The following is a 19,867-nucleotide window of genomic DNA, read 5'->3' on the forward strand; positions in this document are numbered from 1 at the left end:
CTGATAGGGGGCATCCCTGTCTTGTCCCTTTTCCTAATTCAAAGGGGTTAGATACATAGCCTTTTACTTTTGTTACTGCTATGGTGATTTATAGAGTAGTTTGACCCAGCTCATGAATTGCGGCCCGAATCCCATTCTCTGTATTATTTCCCAGATTGCTTCCCAGTTGACTGAATCAAACGCTTTTTCAAAATCCACCGCCAGTACAGCTAATGGGCCCTGAATAGAGGTTGCTTTCTCCAATGCTGTGTGTAACCTGTCTATATTCATGCGCGTGGATCTTTGCGGCATGAATCCACATTGATCCGGGTGGATCACGGAGGGTATGAACTGCTCTAGTCGGTTAGCTAGTGTTTTTGCTAGGATTTTGGTTTCGGTATTAATGAGAGAGATGGGTCTGTAAGAACTACATCTGTCTGGAGGTTTGTTTGCCTTGGGCAATACTACTATATTGGCTTTCCTAAGGTCCTGCGGGAGACATCCCTCTTTGTGTGAGGCTTCGTACATCCTCATTAGGTGTGGCGTTATCACATTTGGGCCTATTCTTTTCCACACTTCTACTGGGAGGCCATTGAGTCCCAGGGTTTTCCCAGATTGGAGGTCCGCTATGGTTGTGGTTAGTTCATCTTCTGTGATATCTTTTTCTAACAGAGATATCTGGTTGGGTTTAAGGGTAGGGAGGGTGATTCCTGTTAGGATCGAAGTGTCTGTGGGGGAGGTTGGTGTTTTATAGAGTTCAGCATAATAGGTTGTGAATCCTTCCGCTATGTCCCGATCTGCTGTTATTGGTGTGTTGTCTTGTATTCTGATTGCCCTAACATTTCTGAGCCCCTCATCCCTCCTCTCCAACCATGCCAGCATTTTGCCCGCTTTGTCTCCAGTTTCATACACTCTGGCTCGCATTGCTGTGCGTGCCTGCTTGGCGCTATCTAGGGCAATATTCTGTAGCTGTTTTTGTGCCAGCTGTAATGCGCGGTGTGACTCTGGTTGGTTTAGGGATAAGTGGCTTGCCTCTGCTCTTTGTACTTGCGCTTTGGCTTCCCTGAGTGATTTTAACTGTTTTCTCCTGTGGGCTGTGATCCAGGAGATGAGTTCCCCTCTTAGTACCCGTTTACTGCCTCCCACAGCACTGTCGGGTTGTCCACTGAGGTTGCATTTAGTTCAAAGTATGATTCCGTAGCTTTCTGGACATGCTCCACTAGCTCGGGGAAACCCAAGTAATAATTGTTTAGCCGCCAGGTGAGCGGGGGGCCGGCTTATTGGTGGTAAATTCTAGCATGAGAGGGGAATGGCCTGAGATGCCTCTGGGTAGTAGCTGTGCCTCGCTTGCTAGGTGTAATTCCGTTACCGGGAGGAAGAAGTAGTCAAGCCTTGATAGGGAGGCATTCACTCCAGAGTGGAGCGAATATTCTCTTGCATCAGGGTGTAAGTGTCTCCACTCATCCTTCAATCCCAGAGCATCGGTAAATGTAGCTAGTTTGGTACATGTGGAGGGGTTCCTTGTGCGTATATGTGTGCGATCGAGTTCCAGATTCATGACCTCATTGAAGTCTTCCCCTATTTTCATCAGGTTCGAAGGGTCTACCGTGATTATGGGTGTTATGTCATTAATTAAGGAGGTAAGCAGGGTTGGCGGTGCGTGGATAGCTAACATGGACGTAGAGGGTTCCCAGAGATTTCTGGTTATATATACGAATCTGCCCCCTGTGTCTTGTGTGACAGATATCAGGTTAAATGGTAGCTGTTTGTGTATTAGGATGAGTACTCCGCGGGACCCCCATAGAGAAACCAGAATGTAATGCTATGCGGTAATTGGTTCGTTTAAATAATTTGCAGTTCATGCCTGCTAAATGCGTTTCGGTCAGGAACGCTGCATCTGGTGCGTACCGATTTAGTTGTTGTAATACTAGGTGCCTCTTAATGCTACTGCCTAGCCCATTCACATTCCATGTCATAATCCTAATGGATTTGGTATTGGTTCTATTGGGGGATCCTGTCATTCCGGCTGGGGGATAGGTATGTCAGGGTGTGTTCTGTGTATCTTGCTATGGTGCATTGCATCCCTATGGTGGGAGCCAGACCTTGACCCAAATTGTGCGTTAACTTCCAGGCCCAAATATGAACAAGACCCTTCTTAGGACAATAAACTAAACAAACAATTGCAAATTCCCTTACCCCCTCCCCATACTCCGCCCCAACTCGAAGTACCTGTCGCCCGAACATCAGTCGGAGATGAACTAAAATCTACTCCAGACTGCAATTAACAACACTTACAATGTCCACAGCTGTTCCCAAAGACAGGGGGCCTGCGTTCGTTCAGGGCGGCTGCTTATGTGTTTTCATCCATATCGAGTGTCTTACTGTGTTACTTTCGTGTGTCGGGAGTCCCCTGCTGCTTTGGCGCCGGTTTTCAAGTGTATGGTGTGGCGCTGGTTCTTGAATCAGCCCTCCCCCTCGTGCGGAGGTAAGATTTCATCTTGGTCTGGTGGTTGTTCAGGGGGGGCTCTCTGACTGGTAGGATTCCACGGTGGCCATTTCTGCTTCTCCGAGTCGATCTCCAATTGCCATCTATGTGCATTTCCGCCCATCTCCAGGCTTCCTTTGGGTCGGTAAAATGGACTGTCGTCCCTTTATGGAAAGATTAGGCCGTATTTAACATTCAAGGAGCGCAGTTGTTTCTTAAGTTGGTCAAATGACTGCCTTGCCTTTTGCACCTCTCTTGTGTAGTCTGGGAAAAAGGCTGTCCTTGAGCCATTGTAGGTTATCATACCTTTTGTGCGTGCCATTTGCAACAGTGCGTCCCGGTCTCTGTAGTTTAGAAATTTTGCCACCACTGTGCGTGGCGGGGTGCCGAGCACTGGGCGCCCGGTGGGTAGTCGGTGAGCCCTTTCTATCGAAAAGAATTTTGAGAAACCTTTTTGGTCGAACAAGTCAGTGAGCCATTGCTCCAGAAACAACTCCATGCTGGAGCCTTCGGCCTTCTTCGGCTTTCTCCGGCAATCCTAGGATCCTTACATTGTTCCGTCTTGATCTGCCCTCTCCTTCGCCCACCCTCCCTTCCAGTACTTTTAGGTGGGTTGTAACCCTATTCAGCTGCTGTTCTAGGTTCCTCAGTCCATCCTCCGCCCCAGATATGTGCTGGTCTGCTTCCCCAGTGCGGGAGGTTAGTTTTTGGAGATCGTTGCGTAGTAGTGAGACATCCACGCTAATTCCATCTATTTTCTGCTCCATGGAGGCACGTGAGTCGGCGATTGCCGCCCTGATGTCCTTCAAGGATATTGCGTCCCCTTCCCCCTCCATTGTTTCCAGGTGGGTGTGTTCTGCCAACGTGTTTTTCGCGGATGTGGTGAATTGATCAATCTTGCTTTGCATTCCCGGCTTTTTGGTTTTTTCCTTGCCCATATTGGAGGCTCGCGGTTGTGCTCAGCGAATTGTGCCTTACTCGTGTCTGGGCGTGTTGGGGACTGCTTATTTTTGTCTATCGCCGACGATTGGCAGTTTGTAGCTGTTTGTACGGGCTCCCTTCGGGTGTTGCACACACCTTGCTGTTCCCCGGTGTCAGCTCTCAGTCCTCCTCCAGTGCAGCAGATGTATATACTTGAACCTTATTTATATAAAGAACTGTGTTAGCACATAACATAGTGTGTGGACATTCCTTTGTGGGGGGCTTGGGGACTACACTGTACTTAAGAGCCAGCCTGCATCACCTCCTTAGAGCTTAAGCCTTGGTTGCTTGTCCTTCGCTACCCTATAGAGAACCTTGGCTGGGGCACTCTGTGCTTCTACTCTGCCATGTAGAGGGTAGGAGTACAGATACCCCCTCCAGTCTTTACACACCCATGAGGAGAGGTTGGCAGTAAGAGGGACATGGACAGTGCAGTGATCAATAAAAGGCACGCACCCTTAGGTGATGGTTAGGTGGAAGGAGCTACTACAGTCGGTGAATGGCAAAGTAGCCACTATTTGCTTTTAGGAAATCCTTTGATGTTTGAATGCACATGGTTGTGTGGTACTGTCCGTGAGAGGTAGAGGGTGCTGTTAGATGTGTGTTGGGATTCTACTGGTGCCTGGCGAGACCCAGAGAATGCTCGGCTTTCTATCATGTATGCAGTTGGTATGGATGCTGCTGTCAGGCAGGCTCGGTGGAGGAAATTTTCGACCAGCTGCAGCAGGTGCTCTCCCATGGTGTAGGGGAACACTGAACCTTGTTGATATTTGTGTGAGTACTTTACTATGGTTTGTGTATTTTTTTCTTTATAAAACAGAGTATTGTTGAAAGCCAAACGTGGGGGTGCGTTCCTTGCTGCACTATATGTGAGAACTGTCTAACAAATGAAAATGCTTCAGAAAACTTCCAACACCTGTGAATATTTATAACCTGCTACAATCTGGTTGTTTTTATTTTTGCATATCATAGGGGATGACTGTAGATTTGCTTGGTTCTGACTAATTTTCTAAGGGTTGAATTTGTTGACACACCTTCTTTCATTTCATGCAACAGCCACATGTATTTTCTTTCCATTGCATGGCATCATTTGGCCATAGATGTCTGCTTACATTCAGAGTAATTTGGTAAAATAGGCCTATAAACACTAATATTACTGCTACATATGTGGAGCCATTCTTGTATGAAATGTATATCTTATTACAGTGATATCGTAACCATATTTTCATAGTGTACTGAGGAACAATGCTATGTGATGCCACTTCCTGTTTTGTCAAGCAGTGAAAGGTCATGTGCCATCACTTCCTGTGATGTCACTTGGGGGTGGGTCAAATGATATCACTTCCTGTGATGTCATCAGAGTTCAAGGGTCACTTCTGCTACCGCTGGCATTTTGGTCAAATTACTTCCCTGTCAAAGGGAGAAGAGAGTCACTTGGGAACGAAGAGTTTCTTCATTGAGAAAGCAACCTCACAATAGTTTCCCCACAAATGCTGAGTGACTGTATGATCAGGGTGGGAGTATGGAGGTGTTGCATCATTACGAAGCAATGAAGTACAGTGGGAAGCAATTAAATATAGTGATAATGAAAAATTACAACAATATTGTTTAGTGTTAGATCATTCGGGCAGTGTTTTTGGCACCAATAATTCCATTGGCTACCATGTTCCAATTGCAGTCCTGGGAAATATATTGATGCAATACAGAGTCCAGATGCCAGGCAGAACGGGCAGCGAGACCTTCTTGTGTCAGCGAGTGATTTCTAAATCCATTTAAGAAATCACTAACGTCAAATAGAAAGAATTAAAGGTGGTCCTGCTGATAGATACTATACTGTGGAAATCAAAACTCACGAGGGCAAGTAAACCAATCAGCTTGCTAAACCATTTACAGAACTAATTCTTCCGATGCCAGCTGTATCAATGATCACGCTCATAAATGTTGCATTTCGAGTACTTCTTACTGACTTGTTACCACCGGGCTTTGGGCTCTGCAAAAGCGATCTAGTTCTCATACCCCGCAACCTGAGGAAAGTAACACACATGTAATGGATGCGCCCTGCGTGGCTCGGCTGTTTACCTGACTGCGGTAAGGACTCGTGCCTGTCACTGGCCGGTCAGTTTTTCAAGTTAATGGGCAGGGTTCACGATTTCGAAAAACCTGCAAGATGTGGGGTCAGGCTTCCCGTAGGGCGTTTATTTTCTAAAATGGCTCCTTGTTTTGATTGTTTTCATCCGTCAGCCCGGGCTAATAACTGATCCCAGTCAGCTTGTCTCCATTTAAAGGCTCCTCTGTCACAAAGAAAAAACAAATGGTATAAAAATTCCCTGGCCTTGCGCTAATTGGTTCCAGTTAGCTCAGCCAATTGACAAATAGACAGAGGACAGGATGGCAGCTTCATCCCTCTCTTGGCTCCACAGCACCTAATGTGTTTCTTTTTATATAATGGAAACTAACAAGCCAAGGGAGGCTGGGAAGAATGTGGTCTCTGTGCCAGCGTGAAGGCGCGCGTGATCTAGAAGTGACGGATGATGATTGACGGATGAGAGGAAAAGGAAAGTACGCAAAAATCCCCAGTGTTTCCACTCCCTCCGCCACCGCAAAAAAATAATGTTTAGAAGCAAGGAAAATCGAAATAAACAAGCCTACACACATTTTAGTGAAGCAGTGTAAGTTAGAGAAACCGCTCAGAAGAATGAATTGCTGGGCACTTGGTGGCCAGAGGAGAGGTGGTTTCCTATTTGGACAGATAGAACAGCTCGCCCCAGCAGGATGGGTGTAAGGGCTGGCAGGATGATTATTTCTGTGTGCTGATATTCGAAGGCTACCAGAAGCCAATGGCTCACATTAGGTTGCAGCTGTACAGAAAACTCCCACTCAACTGTACGCTGAAGATGGGCTTATTACATGGGCTTATTGCATGTCTGCTTGTGTAGGTTTAGAGTGGTTGCCATACAACAGGTTGTTCGAAGGAAGGGAAGCTGGGCTAGATTGCACCTATGCTTAACGCAGCCTTCAAAAACGGACCTTCGGGGACAGCCCTCGTTTTGTTGGGGATGCCATTCTAGTTCTTTTAGCCACTTTGGCCCCTCTACTAGGCTCACCAGTACAGCTTCTTAGAAGCGTCTTGCAGGGAAGGAGCATACCATGATGTCGATGAGGGAATCTGAGAGTTAGGTCTTCCAAACGGCCGGGGATCCAGAGGCGAGCTCAAGAGGACATAGACTGGAAAGCCATAAGGCGAGAGGGAGAAGGGGGGTGGGGGAGAAATAAGAACTCCATCAAGTCAAGCATAAAGAGGTCCCTGAAAATCCCCACAACGAAAGGCACTGCAAATTGTTTATACTGAGCGCATCAAGTCAATTTCAGAAACCCCAAACCATAGATGACTGGTGGTCAACGCTACACAGCCAACCTGCCCCGTCCTCCCCTTGCTGCCCTCGACCCAAGTGCATAAACCATTCCAATAAGTCAGGTCGACACCCCCAAAAGGAACACAGTATGGCATGCAGACCATCATTCAATCTATGTTATAATCACTACATCTACCTGGCTCCACTAGCCTGACCGACCCCATCCTGTGTTCACCTCAGTAACCATCACACACTCACCCTACCACCGCACTCAGTCATCTTGCCAAGCTATATAGGCATGTCCCCTTGAGTACCAAAAAGACTGAATACAGAGCGGGGGCACAGAAGCTCTGGACTATGCCCACAAAAGTTGGCATAAAGCCTGGGATCTTCAAAGCAGACCACTCCAAATGGCCACACAAATTGATCATCCACACCTTAGCATCTCACATTTACAATGCAGGCTGGTGTCTCAATACTGCCTCCCGCTCAGCTACAAGTACTCCTCAAAAGGAGCCATCCCATCCCCCTCAGGAGACACAAATCCCAGAATGTCGTGTGTGTATGCTATAAACTCATGCAACCCACCATGCCAACCATCCCCCTCTCCATGGCAACAATATGGAACACATCCTCCATACACGGCTGGTCAAATATTTCCCAGCATAAAAACACCCCCCAAACCCAATGGGTTTAATAGCACAATTCCGGGAACTAATCAAAAGCCAGCTCTTCTTAATGGTGTCTCCCAACAACAAACCATTTGCCATATCACACGCCTTTGCTAACCCAATATGTGTTCAGCAGTTGGGGCGAGGTATATGCTCAGCAGCATAGCGCCCACAAAAGACCCCCCTCGTTCAACAAATAAGGACTCACTAGCATCAGACTCAAAAACAGTGTCCCGCGTGCTGTGCTTCAGATAAACAACCTCAAGCTTCGTAATTGTGTCACACACCTATTGTCATATCAACAACATATCTGAGTAATTGCAGCACCTCCTCCATTAATAGCTATACGTATACCATAAAAAAATACTATTATAGATGCTGAGTGGAAATAACTATAATAGGGCTATATAATCTTCCTTCGAAAATGGCCCTCAGCTCACATTCCATAAAATACATGAACAGAAATTGTTGTTGAGTCTAAAATATCTAACTTTGCAAATGTGCCCCACATTTTCTAAAATTTCACAGACAGCAAAGCTGTCCCTCAGCAGTAACTGCAAAAGTGACAAACATAATGTCAACTTGAATTCCACACTCAATGTACTGATGATGCCGTCTTACCCGGGATGGGCCACCAAGAAGGCCACACGCCGACAGGTTTAGCTGTGTCCCCTGCAGGGTTGCTTGCTCCCAATGCCCACCAGTATCATTCCCACTTCACCAGGTGCGAGCAGCAATGCGCTCCCTTGGTGACTGGGTGGGGCGTGGGTGTGTAATAACAGTGCAATGGAGGTCACCTAGTTCAGGCTACACTCGCCCCACCCCCCATTGCACATGAGCCATTGCACATGCAGGAGAGGCCAGTGGTCGAAGTGTATGAAAAAGAAGTAGTGGAACTATGTTCCCTGCTGGCCGGCCTCCGCTACCCACAAACCCCATCACCACGCCCCCTCCCACACACATTCCAAACACCTAAACAAACCCATCTGCTGTTTAAGGGAATGTTCAGTTTCAACTTCTTCCTACACTTTTATTTTAAGATGAAACCATTCTGGAACAGTTTATTTTTAAAATAAAAGTATATGAACAGTAAAACTTAAAAAAAAGAACTAACTTGAACTGACCTGCTCCCAACCGCTCCCGCCCACTTCAACCACTGGGAGAGGCACCCAGAGTCCCCGGAGAAAGGTGACATCCACGCAGGCTCACTGTGATGAGGATCTGAGCATGATACAAGCACCCAATAGCTGCCATTGTGCCTGTGAGTGTGGGTCCTGCTTGCGCCGCATCCGTACCAGTCGCACTTTATTTAAAAATAAAATAAAAATCAACAATGCTAACGTACCTGCTGCTGGCACCTTCTTATGGACACACATGGTTGCACCCAGGACTTACTATTATAGACATGAAGGAGCACAGTACTGAGCACTAATCAGTGCACAGACAGCAATGATCGTATTGTTGATTTGTAGGGCACCTTCTGTGAAATGCAATGACCGCATGCCCAAACTTACAGGGCGGGCCATTACTCCCATATAAGTCATAAATCAGCATTCCTTGCCAACAAACCTTATAACACATGTCCATTGAACAATCTCAACAGTTCAGGTTAGCTTATGAAGAGAACAGAGAAGTTCATACATATCCTGGGATTAGTCCATCTTCTTATAATCTCTCTGTATATAAAGCAGAACATCTGTTAGTTTGTTCCTTATTCAATTCCACACCGTTCCACCAATCTGCACCAGATTTTGCACAGTTACCTGTTAGGAGCCTCCGGAACTTTACTGGCTACATGACATTTGGACACCTCACCACTTTTCCTGGATTTCTGCCCCTTCACACATGAGACAGTTGCCTGGGATCGACAAAACATCAATGTGGTCGTATAAGGACCAGACAAAGCAAATTTTAAGCGTCTCAACACGAGGAACAAAACCTGAAGGTGAAAAAACAGGTTTTCGAGATATATGCACCTCAACGCACCAAAGCGCACAGCACCGTGCCAGGGTGAGGCGACAGCTGAGGAGAGCGCACAGAAGGTCCCAGTGTGCTGTAGCACGCCAACTCTCGACTCCCCTCCACGTCTGCTTCGGCTTATGTCAGCTAGCCACACATATCCATTCTCAGAACTGTTTGCTGCAGAGTACAAACACATCAAGCGATAAGCAACTCGGAACAGCGACCTACAGGATCATTGATTTTCAACAATTGATGAGTGTCATCATGTCTGCCTACGGAACCTGTGCGGAGTATGTGTACTTTTTGCTATCAATTATAAGACTCTGATGATCTGTGAAGCTGTACATGTCCTTTCCAATCTTAACATTAAAGAAGTCTGGGAAAGAGATCCAATAGTGTGGGTTCTTCTCCCTGGTCATTTTCCTAGCTGGTATAAACAGCTTTCTCCTATCCACCAGCTCCATGCTCAGGTCATGGAAAAACATAATCTTCCCTATCCATGTTCAGAGGACCTCCTTAAGATGTTTGGCAGCTTCTAACCGCATCTTTTAACTTGGAAATGCAAGAACTTGACTATGAAAGATGTTGAGTGCTGATCCAATGGGGCTTGGGCCCCCCTTCCAACACCAGTTACTGTCCCTGCTGCAGTCTTAGCAAGTCGGGATGTTCCTCTGGAAGACTTTCATTGGGCTTGCCCCTCTCTGTATCTTCTGGGAAGCCCAAAACGGCGAGGTTGAGTTTCAGAATTAAATGTCCTTAGTAAGAAAGAATCATGATCCTTTCACTTGTCCCTTAGAGACAGGAGCCACTTTGGCTTGACGGGTTTAGGGCATATCCTCCAGGACAGACTCCCTCTGCTGCAGCTCCATATTCCTTCCATTGAAAACAGCTTGCGGTTAATCCATGATCACAGCGATCTCCTTGACTATCGCCGTATCCACGTCAACGGGATGACCCTCTGGAAAACTTTCTTCCCTATCCTCATCCCAATGCCCCTTTCCTCGTCCCAGGCTCTTTGTCCTCGGAGCAGGAATGGATTTCTGATGGCTTGTCGTTTTCCAGGGGTCATCTGGTCTCAGATGGGTGGTCTGCAAAAATCAAAAGCAATATCAGCCGGTCTCTTAGGGCATCCACTCGAACAGGTGAGCAGGAACTCTGGCTACAGACTGCCATCTCTCCAGTTACGCAATCCCTGTATTTATTGATTGACACTTTTTTGGCAGTGCATTGGGATGGCTGTTGTGGACTCTTGCAACATGAAATTGCGTGTTATGTTTTGCTTGTGGTATTGTAGTGAGTACATTCTTACGTAACGAATTAGTAATCTGCTTTAAAATGCTCTCTAATAATTGTATTGCCGACAAACTGCACAAGCAAGAATAGGATAATATAATTAAGATGTGTAAATACATCAAGTCTTCCAACAATACACATATTTAAGTTGTGCGTTAAATACTTTGATTAATGCAGTATAACTGTTTATAGCACAGAGTAACCTTTCCGTCCATATTACGCTCATATATTGATTTGCATCGCCAAATTATCTGAAATGTGCCAAATGAAACCTTTTATCATGGGGAAGTGATGGACTGTGCTATGTGTCTGGGTGTAATCAAGTCAAGTAACAGTAACCAGTCTCTGAGCGGCTGCCACCAAAGTCCAGCAGCAGATGCATCCAATGTATTGATCATATTTGATTTTTCTCTAGGATCAAATCTATTGAACATGCGGTCATGCAAAAGACGATTGTGGGGAAGTTCCTAGCTGGCAACAGACTCGTCCAAGGGAGAAGCCTGATTGGGGGAGGCAGACTACGTGAGTAACTTTAGTAACATTGTTCAGTAATCTGTATGGAATGATAACGAAAATGTGAGATATGATAAAAATGTACACGTTTGAGTGCCCCCGTGGGAGGGGGCAGTGCTTCTGCTCGAATTGCATACTTGTTGCTTGTGCAATGATAGGCGCATGTTTCGTCCTAACCCATGAGGAGATGGGTTTTATCTCAGGATGTTTGAGAGCAAGCAATAATGTCATGGGTTGGTACAACTAGAGGTTCTTATGGCACAAACCCTGTGCTTGGAGTAAGAGTCTTTGTAGAATGTAAAATAACGGATAAGAATCCTCCGCTTTCCATACATATTTGGCGTGTTGACTCCGTGGGTGCATGCATGGAGAAAACTCTGCTGGTCACCATGGGTGTGGTGTCCGATTGACCCAGTGTTTGGTTCTGCCCATGTGCCATTGGATCACTGCATGGTTTATTGTTTTGACCATCTTGGGGTAACATGCCCTAACATGTGTCAACTTTAGTTGTTCAGAAAGTGACTATTTGAAACTTCTGGTGTTAGGGGAGGAGTTGTGTCGATTGTGTCATTTGGAGATTGCTGGCTTCGCTACTTACTGAAGACCCTTTGCTCATTTTCCTGATTGAGGAACCTCGGGTGTGCCTGATGCCAAGCAGCATAAGCCATTCCCATCCAGCTCATACTTACCTCCCATCATTAACCTTTGGTCTACAATTTAGGTACGTGCAAACACTTTTAGTATAAAAAAAAACAGAATGATCAATCCCACAGTCTGCCTCACCCCAGGAATCACTTCTTGCCGCTGGACTGGCCGGACCATGAAGCTTTGTTATTCCAACTTGAGGGTGGACCCTCCAAGGTGAAGCAAGCCAGGGGGACTGCCCCTCTGATATTGAGGCAAACGTAGAGTGAAAGCTAATGTACTTTCTCCATTGATCAGTAAGATGCTGTGTGCAGGTGCACCTGCCTCGAGTTCCACTCACCTGACAGTAGCCGCTGCATTTTGCCAGATTTACTATGCATGGCAAATGAAATGAGGCTCCTCCTTCTAACAAATTCAACATCGCCCAAAAAGCTGGCAAGCATGACATCAATGGGGCAAAAGAAAAACTCAAAGGCTATTTTTAATGCAGGAAAAGAACCAGGGAAGCGCAAAATAGTTAATAAACATATTTTAATTTTCTGAAGGCTGGTGTGATAGGCTGCAGGGCTACTTTCTGAACAAAATATCGTATATCAAGGAGATCATCACCACGCTTTCTCAGGACTACCCTAGAAAGGATCATGTGACTGGTCCTGAAACTCTACTCTCCCCATCCCCAAGAGCAGTGACCAACTCCATCCCCCAAGAGACCGCGCCTCATTCTTGCCAGTGGCTGCATCTCAAGTTCTGAGCATCTTGGCCTAATGCCCCGAGCATTCACTTGCAGTAAAGGGGGTGTACGGATGTACTGGTTCCTTTACAGATATCATTAAGTGTTCAGGTTATGAGTGCATTGTCCCACAATCGTTCAACCAAACCTAGGTTACCCCCTTGCTGAAAAAGCCTTCCCTGGGCATTTCCTTATATACCAACTACCGTCAAATCACGAAGGATTACTTTTTATTGAAAAATCCGTACAAAGCTGCATCAGTGCCACTCCAGACATTTGCAGAAGAGCCCAAGCTGATGGAAAACTGCCAATCAGAGTTCGGTAGTTGTGGAATCAGGGACACAGCACTCCTTGATGTGAAGTAACATAATCTGCATCTCCTGACATCATCTGCATCTCCTAGACAATGTTGATGTTGGCCTCTTTCTGCCTTTGGATTGGTTGGCAGCATTCAATAGCCTCTACCAATCCGCCCTCTGGACTGAGTCAGATGGATTGATAGGGGTGTTTGAAACACTTCTCAGATGGGTCATTTTCTTCTGGTGAATGGACTCGATAGAGTTCAATTGAATTTTTGTGCATCTGTTGATTCATTGATGGCTTGTGGTGTTCCACAGGGCTTATGTCCACGCTGTCATGAACCATGGACATAGCCCCTTCTGGTCTTCCTGGTCCTGGTCCAGACGGAGAGTGTGCTCCTTGATACTTCCAACATGGCCGTGTCCAGTGCCGTGTTCCGTACTAGCCTGTACGTCGGACACGGCACGTTCTATAAATGGGCCACGCCCCCGCGCCTCCACGCGTCTCAACACTATCTCTAGGTAGTGTCTCGACGTGTGTTTGCTGCTCAGCGTTACCCTTCCAAGTTCCTGGCCAACTCACTTATTCTTTCTTCCCTTTTCCCCTGTTCCAGTATCTCTTACCTTTCTTCGATCCTCTTCCTGGACGTCCTGGAACACGCGACTTCCTGGAACTTTGAGCGCTCGTGCTGGAGTCAGACTCGACTCGCACGCTCTTATACAAGTCCCGGTCCGGCCGGGAGAAGGAGTCCTCTGCGGAATGCCACAAGAAGAGAACTCAGGTGAGCCGGGGGGAAACCTTCAACAGATTGAGACACCAAACGATCAACACTGATACCGCTATGGAGAAAGCAGTCCAGGACCTCATGCGCAGCATGCAGGAGCTAACAACCGAGGTACAGAACTTAAAGGCAGAGAACGCAGCCTTGAAACAATTAGTGCTGTCACGTGACTCTGCCAATAAGGAAAGCGTGATACTGGGTGGAGGGGTAGACAAATACGATGGCTCGCCAAAATCCTTACGTGGATTTCTGGATTCCTGCTTGGTGCATTTTACATTCAAGCCCTATTATTTTTCAACTTCCAGGGCCAAGGTGGGCTTCATAATCTCCCATCTTACAGGGAGTGCGTTATCTTGGGCCACTCCCCTAGTGAACTCTGGAAACGTCCTCCTGGACGATTATGATGCATTTATCCCGGCGCTCAAGTCTATGTTTGACCGCCCCGAACAAGTGTTCAGCGCCCAGGAACGCCTACTTGATTTTCGGCAAGGATCCCAGGATATGCTAACGTTCGTTACCAGATTCAAACAGCTGGTAAAGGAGGCTGATTGGGGCCCTGAAGCGAGTTTCACCTTATTTTGCAGGGGTCTAAATGACGATATCAAGGATGAATTAGCCAGAGTGGCTCGCCCCAGTTCGTTTCAGGCTTTGGTAGATCTAGCCTTACAAATAGACTTTCGTATCCAGGAAAGAAGGGCTGAAAGGAAAAAGGCTAAGACTGCCTTTCAACGAACCCCTCCGGAGTCGACTGTGAAATCCGATCCTGCCTCAACCCCCTGATAACGACTCCGAACCAATGCAAATAAGCGCCTTTCGTGGGCCAATTACTCCACAAGAAAGGATGAGAAGAATTCACACCGGCCTGTGTATGTATTGTGCCTCAGACAAGCATCTCGTTAGAGAATGTCCTTTAGCCCCTCCACGGCGTTCGGGAAACGCCAGCTCCCGGCCCTAGATGGAGCGAGGTTTCGGGAGAAAGATGTCTGCTCCACATCAATCACATCCTTGAACTCTCCTGGACAGAATAACCTGGTGGTGCTACAGGCCTTTCTATCCCCCTCCAAGCACAAGACCTATCCCATACTGGCCCTGGTGGACTGTTGAGCTATGGGAATTTTCATTGATCAAGACTGGGTTATCAGACATAAAATACCATATGAGTCACGGAACATTAAACAGCCGGTAGAAGCAATTGATGGGAGACCTCTCTCTTCAGGACCCATAACCCTACAGACAAAAGAGGTCCGTCTCTCCATAAAACACCACCAAGAGCAGATTACATTCGACATCATCAAATCAGCCCATTACCCACTGGTTCTGGGTATGCCCTGGCTTCCAAGACATAATCCATACATTAATTGGACAGCAGGGTCATTGTCTCTGGGCTCTGAGTTTTGTATGTCCCACTGTTTATCCCTGGATCTCTCCTTAACACCAGCTATTGAACATTCAGGAGAGCAAAAGACCTCACTCATGGTTTCCAACATTGTACAAGTCCCAGAGGTCTACCAAGGATATACTGATGTCTTTTCGACTGCCATAGTCCAGGCTTTACCCCCTCACAGACCCGAAGATTGTGCCATTGAGACAGATCCCTCGGCAGAATGATTATCCTTTCAGAACCTGAGAAAAAGGCCCTCCGAGAATACCTGGACATCAATTTGGAAAATGGCACCATAAGACCCTCAAAATCTCCAGCGGGTGCCTCATTGTTCTTCGTTCCTAAGAAGGATTCCAAGGAACTCAGACCCTGCCTCGACTACCGTGGTCTAAATCAATGCACCCTCAAAGATCGGTACCCTCTGCCTCTGATTTCAGATATCCTGGAAGCTGTCAGAGGCGCCGTAATATTCACGAAGTTGGACCTCCGGGGTGCCTATCATTTAATCCGTATCCGGGAAGGGGACAAATGGAAGACCACCTTTAGAATGCCCTTTGGTCACTTTCAATATCTAGTCATGCCCTTTGGATTAGCTAATGCCCCTGCAGTTTTTCAACGTTTCATGGATAGGGTGTTTTCTGACATGCTTTTTCTCTTTGTCATTGTCTATCTGGACAACATTTTGATTTATTCCAAGGATCCCTTGAAACATGAAGAACATGTCATGGCGGTACTACAACGGCTCTGTGAAAACAAGCTCTTGGTCAAACCTGAGAAATGTCTTTTTCACGTGACTTCAGTTCATTACCTTGGATTCATCCTCAGCCCAGAAGGAGTTGGAATGGACCCTTCAAAGGTAAAGGCCATACTGGCCTGGCCTGCTCCTACATCAGTGAAACAGGTTCAGTCTTTCTTGGGACTTGCTAACTTTTATCGAAAGTTCATTCCTACCTTTTCTGAACTCGTCCAACCGATAGTTGCTCTGCTGAAGAAGGATGTTCCCTTCATCTGGTCTTCCTTGCAAGAGAAGGCTTTTCAACGCTTGAAGACAAGATTCACGCAAGCCCCCGTCCTGGCTCAGCCTGACTTAGATCGCCCTTTCATAGTGGAAACGGATGCCTCCAACCATGCCATAGGAGCAGTCTTGAAACAGGTGCTTGAGGAAAGATGGACCACCCATTGGCTTACCTCTCTAGAACCCTAACAACCAGCGAAACCCATTACTCCGTCCTGGAAATGGAGCTGTTGGCAATCCGCCAAGCCTTCACAGAATGGCGACATTTACTCCTGGGTGCTAGATATTCAGTCCAGGTCCGTACGGACCATCGAAATCTACAAACTCTCCAATCTATGGAGTGCAGGAACAGTCGTCAGGCGCGTTGGGCCTACTTCTTCGCCCAGTACCAATTCCAAATCACTCATGTTCCTGGATCACAAAACGTGATTGCAGACGCCTTGTCCCGACATCCTGACTATTTAACCACTGAAGATAGGACCTATCCTACAATGTTTCCCAACACAATCTTTATAGCTCAAGCGATCACCCTCCTGGAAGAGATTCGAGCCAAAACCCAGTCCTCTGACCTCTGGAAGGACGTCTTTAGGAAGAATCCCTGGAACTTAAGAATCAAGGAAGGATACTTATTCAAGGACAATGCCTTGGTCATTCCCACACCGAAACTTCAACATAAAATAATAACTCTCACTCTCTGCCATGATACTTTTCATTCTGGACATCGGGGTGTAACCAACACGCTCCGTCTTATACAAAGACAGTTTTGGTGGCCGGAAATGAAATGCAAGGTACAAGAGTACATCAAGACCTGTACTGTCTGCAGTCAGAATAAGCACGACAATAAGAGACCGGCGGGCCTTCTATTGCAACCTACACTGCCAACAAGACCATGGGAATGTATAGCTACAGACTTCATCGTGGAATTACCACCTTCCAGGGGTTACACGACCATCATGGTAACCATACACTTGTTTACTCATATGGCACATTGCACGCCTCTCTATAAACTTCCTTCCTCTTCAGAGCTTGCAGGAATTTTCCTAGAACACATTTTCCGTCTTCATGGACTCCCTTCCAAGATCATATCGGACCGAGGACCGCAATATATTTCACAATTCTGGAAACATCTCTGTCGTGTTGTAGGGATTCAACGCGCTCTTTCATCTGGATATCACCCGCAGACCAACGGGGCCACAGAACGTGTTAATCAAACCCTGGAGCAATATCTTCGTTGTTTCGCAACCAAGGTACAGGATGATTGGTCCCTCCTTATACCCTTGGCCGAATTTGCCTATAACAATTCAGATCACTCAGCGATCAACGTTAGCCCCTTCTATTGCAGTCAAGGTTTTCATCCCTCCGTGTTACCTTCAGTTCTACCACATCCAACTCCAGTACCTTCACTTGATTCCTGGATTGAAACTCTCCTCAACATCCACAAGGGAGCCAAGGAACAATTGGGAAAGGCCCAGATTCGCACTAAGCGATATGCTGATTCCAAAAGAAGACCAGCACCCTCCTATTCTATTGGTGACCAGGTCTGGTTGTCTTTGAAACTATTACCACGACATCTACGCCCTAACAAGTTAGCCCCCCGATATTATGGTCCATTTTCCATAAAAGAAATCATCAATCCTGTTTCTTATCGGCTCAAGCTACCAGACTCCTGGAAGAGAATACATCCAGTTTTTCACACTTCTCTACTCAAACCCTACATCCACTCCACCCGGAAAACCGGCAGACCCAGTCCTGTGATTGTGGACAATCAGCTGGAATGTGAAGTATCCAGAATATGTGACTCCAGGTACAAACGGGGTCGGCTTCAATACCTGGTCGAGTGGAAAGGCTATCCTCCTAGCGAGAGAACATGGGAACCACTATCCAACCTAAACACCCCTCGATTGCTGAGAAGATTCCATCTCATACACCCTGGCAAGCCTGGTGGTACGGGGTTTCGGAGGAGGCATGCTGTCATGAACCATGGACATAGCCCCTTCTGGTCTTCCTGGTCCTGGTCCAGACGGAGAGTGTGCTCCTTGATACTTCCAACATAGCCGTGCCCAGTGCCGTGTTCCGTACTAGCCTGTACATCGGACACGGCACATTCTATAAATGGGCCACGCCCCCATGCCTCCGCGCGTCTCAACGCTATCTCTAGGTAGTGTCTCGACGTGTGTGTGCTGCTCGGCGTTACCTTTCCAAGTTCCTGGCCAACTCCTTTATTCTTTCTTCCCTTTTCCCCTGTTCCAGTATCTCTTACCTTTCTTCGATCCTCTTCCTGGACGTCCTGGAACACGTGACTTCCTGGAACTTTGAACGCTCACGCTGGAGTCAGACTCGACTCGCGCGCTCTTATACAAGCCCGGTCCGGCCGGGAGAAGGAGTCCTCCGCGGAACGCCACAAGAAGAGAACTCAGGTGAACCGGGGGGAAACCTTCGACACACCCCCCCTGTTGTTCAACATCAATACTAACTTTTTAACTGAACTATTTCCTCAGGAAGACCTCTTATTTCACAGCTACACAGATTATTCCCAGGTTCAACCATCATAAAGATCCTTAGTAAAATGGAATTAAAGTAGTCAATATATTTAATACTACTCATCAGTTGATGCTGCAAAGTTGGTTGAGCCGCACCCAATCTAAGACGGAGCTGTTACTTCTGGCTTTGACAAGACACTTCCCTTAGTCAGGCATGAATATTCCAACTTTAATATTGCCAACCTTACTATTTCCACCACCAATCATGCTTAAACCTTGACTCAGAACATTAACTCAACACCAACTATGAGTTTGCATGCTGGTGTCATTGTGAGATCCACAACCTAGTAGATAATGTTTCTGCATCAAATTACATGTTATCTATCAGAAAAAGAAACACTTAAACAACCATATCACTCACCATCACTGGGGATTAGCTGGATGTTAGCGGGTGAGCTATGCAATGCCTTAAAGGAGGAAGTCTGATTGTTCCCCAACTTGTTGGCATTGAGACATAGAATGAAACACTACTATTCCACTAATTCTGTTGCCCCAAGCTTAAGTACCTTTGTGGCTTTATGAGCATTGGAATACGAAAACATAAAATCAATCAATTTCACTCAGCGAGGATTGTTATCAGTTTCCAGTTTATGGATAATAGAAGCTTTATTTTAGATTGGATTTTAGGTAGCGCATTACACAATCTGGATCGGCACCTGCTCTAGTGGAACTTCGTCAGTATGTAACCCAACTGGCACACCTATTGGTTTCCCTCTGACTGCTGCCGCAGCCTTCTATTTTTAATTGTTGTTCCTATCTGTTTTTTCGTTGGTGTTTTTATGAAGTTGTACATCTTGTAGAATGTCCTTCTGGCGCCAAGTTGCCTTTGTCAATGCAAAAGAGTGCTCTTAAAAATATTCAATAAAGTCAATGATTGTATACATTCGAGAGAAGCTGGCATTCACCCAAGGTAGGTCCAGAGGTGGCAGATGCAGTGAATTCCTGAAGAAAGCAAAGCCAGAGCCAAAGCAAAGGGATTGCCCTGGCCTTTGGAGCCATGCATCACACAAAGCAACATATTTGGGACTTGCCGCTCTACACCACTGCCAGATCCCTGCATGGTGCCCTCAAAGTCACCTCCGCCACACAGGACACCTACCTGGTGTTCTAGCTCCTTACCCCACCACAAAAGATTCCAACCTAACACCCTGCCCTCCACCCTATGCCCCCCACAACATAAGACGCCTACCTGGCATCCTGCCTCTCGACACGTGATCCATAATTGACACCCTGCCTCA

The 19,867-nt window shown here is 46.7% G+C and overlaps 1 protein-coding gene across 4 annotated transcripts in view; it reads left to right on the plus strand.

Moving 5' to 3' along the window:
• Positions 1-19,867, plus strand: part of CHRM3 (cholinergic receptor muscarinic 3) — a 3,761,375-nt gene that overhangs the window by 2,076,980 nt on the left and 1,664,528 nt on the right. For all 4 annotated transcript variants that reach the window (XM_069607974.1, XM_069607972.1, XM_069607973.1 and 1 more), the window contains one exon: positions 11,140-11,246. The gene's annotated coding sequence lies outside the window, so the exon portion shown is untranslated. The remainder of the gene's footprint in view (positions 1-11,139; positions 11,247-19,867) is intronic.

The sequence above is a fragment of the Ambystoma mexicanum genome, chromosome 4q (assembly GCF_040938575.1).
Source record: "Ambystoma mexicanum isolate Mex_15411 chromosome 4q, UKY_AmexF1_1, whole genome shotgun sequence".
NCBI classification, from domain to species: Eukaryota; Metazoa; Chordata; class Amphibia; order Caudata; family Ambystomatidae; genus Ambystoma; species Ambystoma mexicanum.